The 12392-nt window shown below is 47.3% G+C and overlaps 1 long non-coding RNA gene across 1 annotated transcript in view; it reads left to right on the top strand.

Annotated features, from left to right (window-relative positions):
- Positions 1-10443, top strand: part of LOC121009959 (uncharacterized) — a 21269-nt gene extending 10826 nt beyond the window's left edge. Inside the window, exon 3 of the long non-coding RNA XR_005780937.1 lies at positions 9952-10443. This is a non-coding gene — a long non-coding RNA (uncharacterized LOC121009959). The remainder of the gene's footprint in view (positions 1-9951) is intronic.
- The last annotated feature ends 1949 nt before the right edge of the window (positions 10444-12392 follow it).

The raw sequence follows: 12392 nt of genomic DNA, 5'->3' as shown, positions 1-12392 counted from the left end.
CCGGGCGGGCCGGGCGGAGTGGGGGAGGTGCGGGGTGGCTGGGCGCGCAGAGCCGGGGCCGGAGGGAGGCGCGCTCCCCAGGCTCTCTGACGCTTGTGTAAGGAGGCACCCCGTCCAAGACACTGCAGTGATTGGGGGCCTCGGGCACTATTGATGCTGGAATGAGGGAGACAGTGAAGAGGCATGTGAACCCCCACCCCCACCCCGCACACACATCCGACTTTGGTTCGGAGGAGCAAATGCCTGCAGTGGCCTCTGTGGGGGCCGGCTGGCAAGGTGACCTCAAGAGGTCACTTATTACAGAGCGATGTGAGCCAGAGAGACCCTGCGCTATGAAGTATTCGATGAAGGACCCTTTGTAGCAGGAGACCCAAGTCTGGATTAAATGCTCGAGTGTCTCCCTGGAAAATAAACAGAGGTGGAGCTCTCACTTGAAAGTTATCTGTGCCTGCATTCCAAGCCAGCTCACTCACGGGTGGGGCGGCACCCAGGCACACAAGTAACTTTACTCACGCAAATCCCGAGACCTCCTGAGCCATAGTTGTAACTGGCCCAAATGCAATTGGAAAATAGTTGGCCTTAAGGCGACTGGTCCCAAACCTGGGTCCCTGGGAAGAGGGGATCGCCACAGCAAGGTGGCAATTTCCACTTTGGGGAAAGGGGATGGGCACTTGGTGAGGGGTGTAGGCTGCCCCCTGGGGCCCTAATGTCACATCATCCCATCGGATGTATAATTTTCTAACAGAAAGGAATTTGATAAAGATGAATTGTGCCAAAAGTTTTCACATTCAACAGCTGGGCAACTTTCAGTTCACCAAGCTTACACAGCCAAAAATAACAGCATTGGTGCTTTGTAGAAGGAAAAGTAGAGACATGGAGTGGAGGAATATCCTATCTCCTGAATAAATTGTGCAAAGAACCTAGGACTCGGGTTAATCTTCCTGTCTGGCCTTTGCTCGTTATCCCCCACCCCACGAACCGTGGGTACAATAGGGTGAGCGAGAAATTTCACGGCTACTTTAGGACAGCAGTAGCAAGAAACCTTCAGGGAAGAGTCTTACTTAATGCACAAGCAGTAGCTTCTGCACAGTGGTTTAGGAAAGTTCCTGCCTCAAGTCACACAGTGCCAGGTGTATGTGATCTGGAAACTCCTCTCCCAACACAGTGGGCCCAAACAAGGAGTGGTTTTTGCTTTCAGATTCCAGGGAAATAAAGACTTCCATTCACAACACCTCTGGTCATGTAGCTCTCACCACCAACTCTTCAGAAACCAGGGCCGTTGCTCCCACCACAGCCTGGCTGACCCCTCCCCTTCCAGGAGCCAGGGGCACCCTCAGGAGGGGCACCCTTAGGTGCAGTGAGTGGACAGAGCGGAAGGTGATAATCACTTTTATTGGAAGCCGGTTAGGTTGTAGCAAGACGTTCCTTCCCGGTTCTTCAAAGGGTCTCAGATTTCCCTAATTGACCACATGGTTTTAGGATCTTATTTGATGAGCATGGGCCTTGCTAAGGGGCCTCACGTAGTGGACTCATACCTAGCTGACCAGTGGCCCTTGAGTTCACCTGTGTGAGATGACAATACTCTTTCTGATCTGGCTCTGTTCTTTCAGGAGTCCCTGAGCACCTTCCAAGACATTAGCCAGAAAGATTCAGAACAGGGATTTTACTGGGATTTTATAAAAGTTAGGTTCTAGGGGCACCTGGGTGGCTCAGTCAGTTAAGCGTCTGACTTTGGCTCAGGTCATGATCTCACGGTTCATGAGTCTGAGCCCCATGTGAGGCTCTGTGCTGAGCCTGGAGCCTGCTTCGGATTCTGTGTGTGTCTCTCTCTCTCTGCCCCTCCCCCAGTAGCACTCTGTCTCTCTCTCAAATAAATAACATTAATCTTTATCTTTTTTCCTTTTTTTTTTGTTCTTAAGCTATTCATTTATTTATTTTTAAGATTATTCTTTCCTAAGTAATCTCTTGAACTCACAACCCCAAGACCAGAGTCACATGCTCTCCTGACTGAGCCAGCAAGGAGCTCCTTAAGTAATTTATTTTTATTTTTTTATTTTAAAAGTTAAAAAAAAATTTTTTTTAATGTTTTATTTATTTTTGAGAGTGACAGTGGAGGAGGAGAGCGAGGGGAACAGAAGATCCAAAGCAGGCTCTGCACTGACAGCAGCAAGCCGGATGTGGGGCTCGAACTCACAAACTGCAAGATCATTAACTGAGTTGATACCATATGCTGAACCAACTGAGCCACTCAGGTGCTCCCCCCCTTTTTAAAAATTTTTAATGTTTATTTATTTACTTTTGAGAGAGAAAGCACAACTGGGGGAGGGGCAGAGAGAGAGGGAGACACAGAATCCAAAGCAGCCTCCGGCTCTGAGCTGTCAGCACAGAGCCCGATGCGGGGCTTGAATTCACAAACTGTGAGATCACGACCTGAGCCGAAACCTAATAAGATGCTGAACAGACTGAGCCACCCAGATGCCGAAGTAATTTATTTTTAAATTATAAGATTTACAGTGCTTTGGCTATGCAAAACAGCATGATGGAAATCAAACCAAATCCATATGCCAAAAGAGTACTTATCTCTTGCTGTTTCAAGCTTTGTCCCCTTAGCCGTGACCAAAATGAGGGACCAGAAGCATCAGTCAATTCTCTAGATGTTTGTAGAAACTACGTTTATTCTCCTAGGTCATTTATGCACGCAGCCTCCCAGAAAGTACCGGATGAGACGTAGATGTGGGCCTACATACAGTGAGGAGGAAGGCTGACATTGGCCTAAGGGTGCTGGCAGCAGTGAGAGGGATTCTAAGCTTGTAGACAGGGTGCCCAAGAGCAGCTTCTAGGCCAATAATAAGAAATGAGACGGAATCCACTGGAAGAGAAACCTGATAAAATTTTCCTGTGGCTCTAGCAACTGGGTGCACCCGACTTCTCACCTGGTTGGTGGGAACTCTGGGTGCAGTGACAAGTTCTGTTAGTCACAAGTCACAGTCAAGATAACCATGTCCTTCCTGTGGGGGAGTACCAAGCCCAGCCCATACTTTTTTTTTTTTTTAAGTTTAATTATTTATTTTTGAGGGAGAGAGAGAGAGAACACAAGCAGAGGGGAGCAGAGGGAGAATCTCAAGCAGGCTCTGCGCTGACACATAGATCTGCATTTGGGGCTCCAGCTCACGAACCATGAGATCGTGACCTAAGCAGAAATTAAGAGTTGGACACTTAACCAGATGAGCGACCCAGGCACTCCCCCAGCCCACACTTTTAATAAAAGGTAGTGAAGGGGCACCTGGGTGGCTCAGTCGGTGAAGCATCCGACTTCAGCTCAGGTCATGATCTCGTGGTCTGTGAGTTCGAGCTCCGCGTCAGGCTCTGTGCTGACAGCTCAGAGTCTGGAGCCTGCTTCGGATTTTGCGTCTCCCTCTCTTGGCTGCTGTGCTTGGGGACAGGATAGGAACACTTAGTGCATTGACCAACCACCAACGCTTGGAATTGGAGAGTTATCAATTCATCACATTAGCAAAGATGCTCCCCAAATATTCACTCTATGGGGTAGGCTGTTCACGTTCACAACACTGGGGAGCACCAAGCATTCATGTCTTCTGCCTGGGAAGGACCAGTAGAAAACCCGCTGATGTCCCTCCCTGCCCCTTGTGAGCGAATAATAGCACACAAGGAAACATGGTCTCTATAAATGGATGTGGTACAGGTGCTTGATGTGAGCAGGGAGCCCCACTGGTTATGCTGTTTTTAACCATGTGTTTGATGCTTTGCAGGGGCCTTATGTAGATCGTGCCCATACCATGGGAGTGCAGTTGGAGGGGTGGGTGGCTCACAACTGCAGTTAGCCATAGATCCAAAAGCTCTAAGAATTATACCTCTAAGGGGCCCCTGGATGACTCAGTCAGTTAAGTGTCTGATTCTTGATTTCGGCTCAGGGAATGAGCTCATGGTTCCTGAGTTTGAGCCCCGCACAGGGCTGCACGCTGGCAGTGTGGAGCCTCCTTGTGACTCTCAATCAATCTCTCTCTCTCTGTCTTTCTCTTTCCACCACTCCTCCCTGCCCCTTCCCCACTCACTCATGCTTGTGCTCTATCTCTCAAAATAAGAAAATAAACTTTAAAAATGTTTTGGAAAGGGGCACCTGAGTGGCTCAGTTGGTTCAGTGTCCGACTTTACCTCAGGTCATGATCTCATGGTTCCCGACTTTGAGCCCCACATCAGGTTCTCTGCTGTCAGTGTAGACACCACTTAGGATCTCCCGTCTCCCTGTCTCTCTGCCCCTATCCCACTTGTACTCTCTCAAAAATAAACATTAAAAAAAACTAAAAAAAACAAAAAACAAAAAACACCTCTGAGCATCTTTGCAGACACAGAAGCTACAGAGTCCTAATTTTAGGCTCCTGGGGTTCAAAAAGATAAGTTGGGGCTGGATTCCCAGGTGCGCTTGTGGATTACAGTTACATGATTCCAGGAGAGCGGTACACGGCTCCGGGGTCCAGGGTGGCATCACGAGAGTGCTCTGCGTGTTCTGAGACAAAGTTCAGAGCGAGTCAAGTGCACGGGCAGTTCTATTCCCCTAGACACAGGGAGAACCGCTTCACCTGTGGCAAGCGAAGTGCAGGGTTTCTCTCTGCCCACACCTTACTCCACTTCCGATTGAAAAGCAGGTCAGCTTTTCCCCGAGGGACCCATACACAGGGCAGTGAGCACCCAGGCCCCCTGTTGCCGCAGTTCAGAGGCCCCTGAATGTCCCCTTTGTCGTGCTCCTTGCAGCCAGGCAAGGCTCAGGGGTCTGGGAGGAAAAGCCGAAACTTGATAGGCAGTGGTTTTGTACGTTAGGTTTATTTTGGGATGATGATAAAGGCCGTGAATCCCATGGGTGTCAGATAGAGCCCGGCTGTGCTTCATCTCTGAAAGGGAGCGCAGGACAGTCCCGAGGGAAGGACCCTGGGCCTGGGCGTTCCTTGAAGGCTAGTAGTTGTGAAGACACAGAGGCTAACGTGGCTGAGCCCGAACAGACGGAGAAAGCAGGAGGGAAAGGGAAGAGGAGGAGGACATTCAGAGCACAGAATGGGGACTAAAGTTCCAGAGCTAAGCCAAGATGACTGAGGAAACCCTAGGAGGTCATAGACAGCAGGCAGGGCCGTTCTGTGTGTCACAGGACAAGGAGAGGGGATCAGGGGTAAATACTTGAGGACACTATTTGCTTCCCACCGAAGACATTCAAGGTCATTTACAAAGTTTGAATTTATTTATGTTATGAACAGGTAATGCAGGATGGTTAAAAATGAGTCCGGGACTTTCCAAATTATTACTCAGACACTAGCTGCTGTATGAACCTCTCTCTCTCTCTCTCTCTCTCTCTCTCTCTCTCATCACATCTTTCTCAGCCTGGAGTGAAGGAAATTTTACATCACAAGTGACAATTATTTTGATGATAGGATGAGCCTCAGATGCATGTGTGGGGCCTGCCCTCTGTAAGAATATAGAAATAACTGTGCAAATTGGTGTTGGCTAATTTGATAGGACTTGATGTGCAAAGATTGAGAAGTCTTCAACCACACACTGGCCCCAGGCAGTCACCGTGACTGATCTTTTATCGGTCCTTCCAGAAATGCCACACGCCTGCTGCAAACATACACATCCCCTTTTAACACAGAGAGAGGCACATCCTACACCTTGTCCTGTGCTCTGCTTCTCCATTCATCGGTGTGGGGGGAGTGGTTGATATCAGTGTGTAAGGACCCTCTGCACCTGTCTGTGCAACTGTATATCCCTTCGTGGGGATGCCATAATCTCCCCATCCAGTTCCCTACTGGTGGGCACGTAGAATGTTCCCAGTCTTGAGTGAATAACCTTATACATAGCATGGGCTCCATGATGGCCAGGATTTTCTGGGCTTAATACTGCTGTTCCAAGTACCCCAGACACTGTGGGAGTACAGTTGACATTTATTCTTTTATATGTGTTCAGTACAATTTTCTTTAATGTTTATTTATTTTGGAGAGACAGAGACAGAGCGCGAGCGGGGGAGGGGCAGAGAGAGAAGGAAACACAGAATCCGAAGCAGGCTCCAGGCTCCAAGCTGTCAGCACAGAGCTCCATGTGGGGCTTCAACCCACGAACCTAGAGATCATGACCTGAGCTGAAGCAGACACTTAACTGACTGAGCCGCCCCTCTATGTGTTCACTCCAAATTCTAGGAAATGGACTTGCTGAGTTGAAGGATATACACATTCAGAATTTTGATAAGTATTATTAAAGCAGCTCTCACGGAGGCTGTACCAGTTCCCCACTGGTAATGTTGGGCGGGGCCTGCTTGCCTAAGTTCACAGTGTATGATTTCACTTTTGAATCTTTGATGGGTGAAGAGTCGCTTAATTTCCATTTCTCTTATTAAAGTAAAGCTGAACAACAGATTCTTTTAAAAAATTATTCAATTCAACAAGTATTTATGTATCCATTTCTAAGTGCTAGACAGTGTTCTAACTGCTAAGGGTATAGCAGTGCATGAAGGGATACCTGTCATTTGATTTAGGACCCACCCTAGACAGTCCAGAATGATCTCATTTCAAGACCCTTCATTAGTTGCATCTGCAAAGACCCTATTTCCAAATAAGATCACATTTACAGATTTCAGGGTAGGACATGGACAGTTCTTTCCGGGGGCTACCATATAACCCTATAGGGAGCAAAACTGCCGGGACCTTAGCACGGATCAAGGCTGTGCTACCAAACCGTAGTAGTAATTATTACATTACATACCACCGTGTGCTGAAGGGAAAAGAGAGAGAGAGAGAAGAAATAAAGAAAAGCTAATTCTTCCAAAGAATTTCCTGAGTTGGGGCACCTGGGTGGCTCGGACGACCGAGCGTCCAACTCATGGTTTTGGCTCAGGTCACGTTCTCACGGTTCATGGGATCTGGCCCCATGTTCGAGCTGACGGCATGGAGCCTGCTTGGGATTCTGTCTCCCTCTCTCTCTGTCCCTCCCCTGCTCATGCTCTCTCTCTCTCTCTCTCTCTCAAAATAAACTTAGAAAAAAGATAATTTTCTGAGTAAAGCAATAAAAGATGATGTGATCAAGACATTAATTAATTGAATTGAATCCATTAAATAAACATACTTTTATTTCTTTTTTTCTTCAATTTTTTATTAAAATTCTAGTTAGTTAACACACAGTGCAATATTGGTTTCAGAAGTAGAATTCTGTGGTTTATCACTTATGTAGAACACCCAGTGCCCATCACAGCAAGTGCCCTCCTTAATGCCCATCACCCACCCATATATATAAATGTATATATACACACACACACACACACATATGTATATATGTGTATATATATATATATATATATATCACATTTTCTTTATCCATTCATCAGTCATTAGACATTTGGGCTCATTCCATAGTTTGCCTATTGCAGATAATGCTGCTATAAATATGGGGGTGCATGTAACCCCTCAAATCTGTTTTTTTTTAATTTTTTTAACGTTTTATTTATTTTTGAGACAGAGAGAGACAGAGCATGAACGGGGGAGGGGCAGAGAGAGAGGGAGACACAGAATCGGAAGCAGGCTCCAGGCTCTGAGCCATCAGCCCAGAGCCTGACACAGGGCTCGAACTCACGGACCGCGAGATCGTGACCTGAGCCGAAGTCGGACGCTCAACCGACTGAGCCACCCAGGCGCCCCATGTATTTTCTTTAATCCTTTGGGTAAATACCTACTAGTGCAGTTGCTGGAACATAGGGTAGTTCTATTTTTAACTTTTTGAGGAACGTACACACTGTTCTCCCGAGCGGCTGCACCAGATTGCATTCCCACCAACTGTGCAGATTATTCCCCTTTTCTCCACATCCTCGCCCACACCTGTTGTTTCCTGTGTGGTTAATTTTAGCCATTCTGACAGGTGTGAGGTGGTATTTCATTGTAGTTTTGATTTCTATTTCCCTGATGAGAGTGATGTTGAGCATCTTTTCATGCACCTGTTAGCCATCTGGATGTCTTCTTTGGAAAAATGTCTATTCATGTCTTCTGCCCATTTCTTAGTTGGATTATTTGTTTTTTAGGAATAGGTCTTGGATAATAACCCTTTATCAGAAATGTCATTTGCAGGGGTGCCTGGGTGGCTCAGTCGGTTAAATGTCCGACTTCAGCTCAGGCCATGATCTCGCAATTTGTGAGTTTGAGCCCTGCATCGGGCTTTGCGCTGACAGCTCAGAGCCTGGAGCCTGCTCCGGATTCTGTGTCTCCCCTTATCTCTGCCCCTCCCATGCTCATGCTCTGTCTCTCTCTGTTTCTCAATAATAAATAAACTTTAAAAAATTAAAAAAAAAAGAAATGTCATTCGCAAATATCTTCTCCCATTCCATAGGCTGTCTTTTCGTTTTGTTGATTGTTTCCATTGCTGTGCAGAAGCTTTTTATCTTGATGAGATCCCAGTACATTTCTGCTTTCATCTCCCTTGCGTCCTGAAACATGTCTAGCAAGAAGTTGCTGTGGCTGAGGTCAAAGAGGTTGCTGCCTGTGTTCTCCTCTAGGATTTTGATGGTTTCCTGTAATAAACATATTTTTAATATTCTGTATCCTAGAATCCCAGGATTTCATAAAGGAGCTTTCAACCCCCTGACTACGGAGCTAGCAGTGAAATCGCTGGGTTTAGCACATAGCACTTCTACGGTACTCTTGAATCTTCACTTGGTAAGGACCCCATAAGGCCAAAAAATAAAAAGCAAATGATAATGTATGTGTGGTCTTGACCCAGCAATTTTGCTATGTGAAATTTATCCTGAGGCAATAAAGATAATTCTGCAGTCCTCAAAGGTGCAAGGGAAAGCCGTGGACAAGGACTTATCTGCTCAGCCACAGACAACATCCTGAAGCAATTAGAAAGGATTTAAGGGGGCACCTTGGTGGCTTAGACTCTTGATTTCGGCTCAGGGCATGATTGATGTGGGGAAACAAAGGCAGAAGGAAATGGCAGGTGAAATTAAATTTCCTTATAACCTGCAGCCCATTGGCAAATATTTGAGACAGGCAGAGTATAACATTTCTCCAGGAACTGTCTACTGTCTTGATGTTAACGCTTTGCTAGAGGGGAAAACAACCTTAACTTGACAATTAGCTAGGCCTCCAGTGTCCTGTGAGTCTTCTTTAGTATGTGAAAATCCCTTTGGAAACTTTCCCTTGCCTTTACCTCCCCAAACTCCCAAGTATATGATCACTCACTCCTCACAATCCCAGGGCAGCTCTTTTTTTTTTTTTTTTTTTGGAGAGAGAGACAGAGCATGAGCGGGGGAGGGGCAGAGAGAGAGAGAGGGAGACACAGAATCTGAAGCAGCCTCCAGGCTCTGAGCTGTCAGCACAGAGCCCTATGTGGGGCTCGAACCCACAAACCATGAGATCGTGACCTCAGCTGAAGTCAGACACTTAACCGACTGAGCCCCCCAGAGGCCCTGCCAGTGCAGCTCTTTCCGCCCGTAGGTCCTGTTCCTGTGCTTTAATAAAATCACCTTTTTGCATCAAAGATGGCTCATGAATTATTTCTTGGTTATTAGCTCTGGTCCCCCACCATTTCAGAACCCCTTCGGCGATCTCACAGTTTGTGAGCTTGAGCCCCGCATTAGGCTCTGCGCTGACGGTGCGGAGTCTGCTCGGGATTCTCTCTCTCCCTCTCCCTCTCTCAAAATATAAATAAATAAACTTAAAAAATCTATTGAAAAGGTATTTACCAAGGAGAAACCCGAAAGATGCACAGTGAAATATTAATAGTGTTTGTCTTGGGTATGATTGTGGGCAAGTCAGTGTTTCTTGGGCCCTTTAATGTTATTTGTCAATGCATGTGTGTCTACTATTATAATTGTGGGGGAACGTCCTTTCCATGTTTGAAATGAATATCTCACATCTTCCTATGCTGTGCCTGAGAAGCAGTGAGTGTGATGAGGTTTTGGAGTGATGGTAGGGTTCAGAGCTGACGGCCAAGGAAGAATTCTTGAAGGCGTCTTTGGTGCAAAAAGGTGATTTTATTAAAGCAGTGGGACAGGACCCGTGGGCAGAAACAGCTGTGCTCTAAGTGTGAGGGGTGAATGTTTATATATTATGGAGTTGGGGGAGATAAAGGCAAGAGGAATTTCCCAAAGGGATTTTCATATGTTAAAGGAGATTCATAAGATATGGGAGGCCTAGCTATTACCAAGCTAAGGTTGTTTTCCCTCTATAAGGCATTAACATTACGACAGGAGGGGGTTTCTGGGGAAGTGTTTTACCTGTATTTGCCTGAAATATTTATCAATGGGCTGCAGGTAGTAAAGAATTTTCACCTGCCATTTCCTTCTTACCTTTGTTCCCACATCGCTGTGGAGGGGAGGGTGATATTAGGGCTCCAGGAAACTGAATCTATAGGTTTCTGGATTAGGCTATGGATAAGATTGCCCCTCTCCTGTAACCTGCCAAGACGTATGTAAACTGAAGGGGACTCCTGTCCTGCAGGACTGTGATCTCAGTCAACATTTGATTTTCTCTCCTTTCATGTGTTTTGGTCAGCCTGAGTGTCCCAGGAATGTGACACACACCCCACCTGGTGATGGGGGGGTGGGTGCTGTCAGCTTGTACTTTGCCCTCAGCTTGCCTTATGCTCCCTCATCAGTGTGAGTGGTAGGGATCCACCCACATCCTTCCTTAGAGACCAATCCTTTTGGAAAGTGCACGCGGAAGCTCATATGGGCCATGGAGGTGAGGAAACACCCCCATGCCCTAGTGGAAGGAGCGTTCTGGGTGACAGGAGGTCTCCTCACTTGCATGTCCCCTCAGCAGGTCTCAGCCGGGCCTCAGCTCCAGACTGAGTACTAACAGGCACTCTGAAGCGTGGACACAGCACTCTGGACTTGCACACACAAGGGCCGAGTGAGCAGACGGTAACAGAACTGTGGCGTCTCTCAGGCCAGTTTTACAAATGGAGAAACTGAGCCTGAAGGTCTTCTTTGGTCCGTTTTCATTCTTGAGAGGTCCGGGAACTTACAGGAGAGGTTCTTATGAATTCTGCTTCCCCCTCGGCTTCCTGATTGAAAGAGTCCATCGCAGCACCAAACACCTTTGGCCAGCTTTTCCTGCAACCCAACAACCTGTAATGACAGGAATGTAGAATATTGGTGTCCTCACGGGGAACTGGGGGTGGGCACTGGCCCCGCACAAGGCTTACCTGCACAGATGTAGGAACACAGGACCTGACTCAGGCAAGCCTCAGGCCACAACGTGAGGACAGACAGCCGAGGCCTGGGGTTGGCACATGCTCAGTGTTTCTGAGCACAGCCCCCCACAGGTGGGTGCTGTTTCCAGGAGCTGGTAATTTGCATAAAGCTCTTTTAAAACATCAGCTGCCTAGATCAATTTTTTTACTGATTTCCAAGAGTATGGATTTGTTGTGTTTACATTTTGGAATTTGACAAGCATTAGGAAAACACGAATAAGTCTGATTTTATTCTAATTAAAATAATCAGGGGCACCTGGGGGGCTCAGTCAGTTAAGCATCTGACTTTTGATTTCACCTCAGGTCATGATCTCACCAGCCCCGATGACAGCACAGAGCCCGCTTGGGATTCTCTCTGTCTCTGTCTCTCTTTTTCTCTCTCAAAATCAATAAATGAACTTAAAAAAAAATAATCCAGGGCTCCATCCCTGTCAGCAGCTTGGGAAAATTAACAGAGCAAAGCTTTTCTCGGACTGACTCATGGCCAAGTGGAAATGATGTTCCCCCAATTTAATAAACTCCCCCTTCAAATAACCTAAAGGGTGCTTAAAACGGACAGCTCTTGTTGTGGTCTAGGGTCTGTCAGAGGCATGGCCAGGGTGGAGATGGGAAGGGGCCCAGCTACATGGGACGGGCTTCCTGACGGGGCACCAGCTCTTCCCCCCAGGCTTGTCTTAGTGTCTTCCCTGAGAATGAGTCTTTGCCTTTTTGTGAACCGGTCTGTTCTCTGCACTTTCTAGCCATTATAATTCACACCATCACACTTGGCCTACAGAGTGCAAAGGGTCTGGCAGAACCCCTTGTGGGGACTCTGTGGGTTCTGATTTCCTATTCCTGACCCACGCACCCAAGGCCCTGTTTTGTGTGTCTAAGTTGTTGTGCTAAGTGAGACCCGAGCAGTCAGCATGGCCCATGGGCAGATGGACAGTTCAAAGCAGGCTTCACTTTGAGGCAAAGAAGGTACACTTGCCAGAGGCAGGGTGGCCCTTGTGGAGCGCAGACACCTCTAGTGCTCCTGAGGCTGCTGGGGGTGGGGTAGGAGTGGACCACCTAATGGCCTCTCCTGCCCCCCAGGGCTTGGAGGAGTATCCCCAGGGCACTTGCTTTTGTGGATTCTTGTGCGGTGAAAGCCTTTTGGTCGTATCCCA

Source organism: Herpailurus yagouaroundi, unplaced genomic scaffold, assembly GCF_014898765.1.
Source record: "Herpailurus yagouaroundi ecotype Mexico unplaced genomic scaffold, PumYag 190, whole genome shotgun sequence".
NCBI classification, from domain to species: Eukaryota; Metazoa; Chordata; class Mammalia; order Carnivora; family Felidae; genus Herpailurus; species Herpailurus yagouaroundi.
Note: the sequence above shows the minus strand (reverse complement) of the source record. Positions and strands in the feature narration are given on the sequence as shown.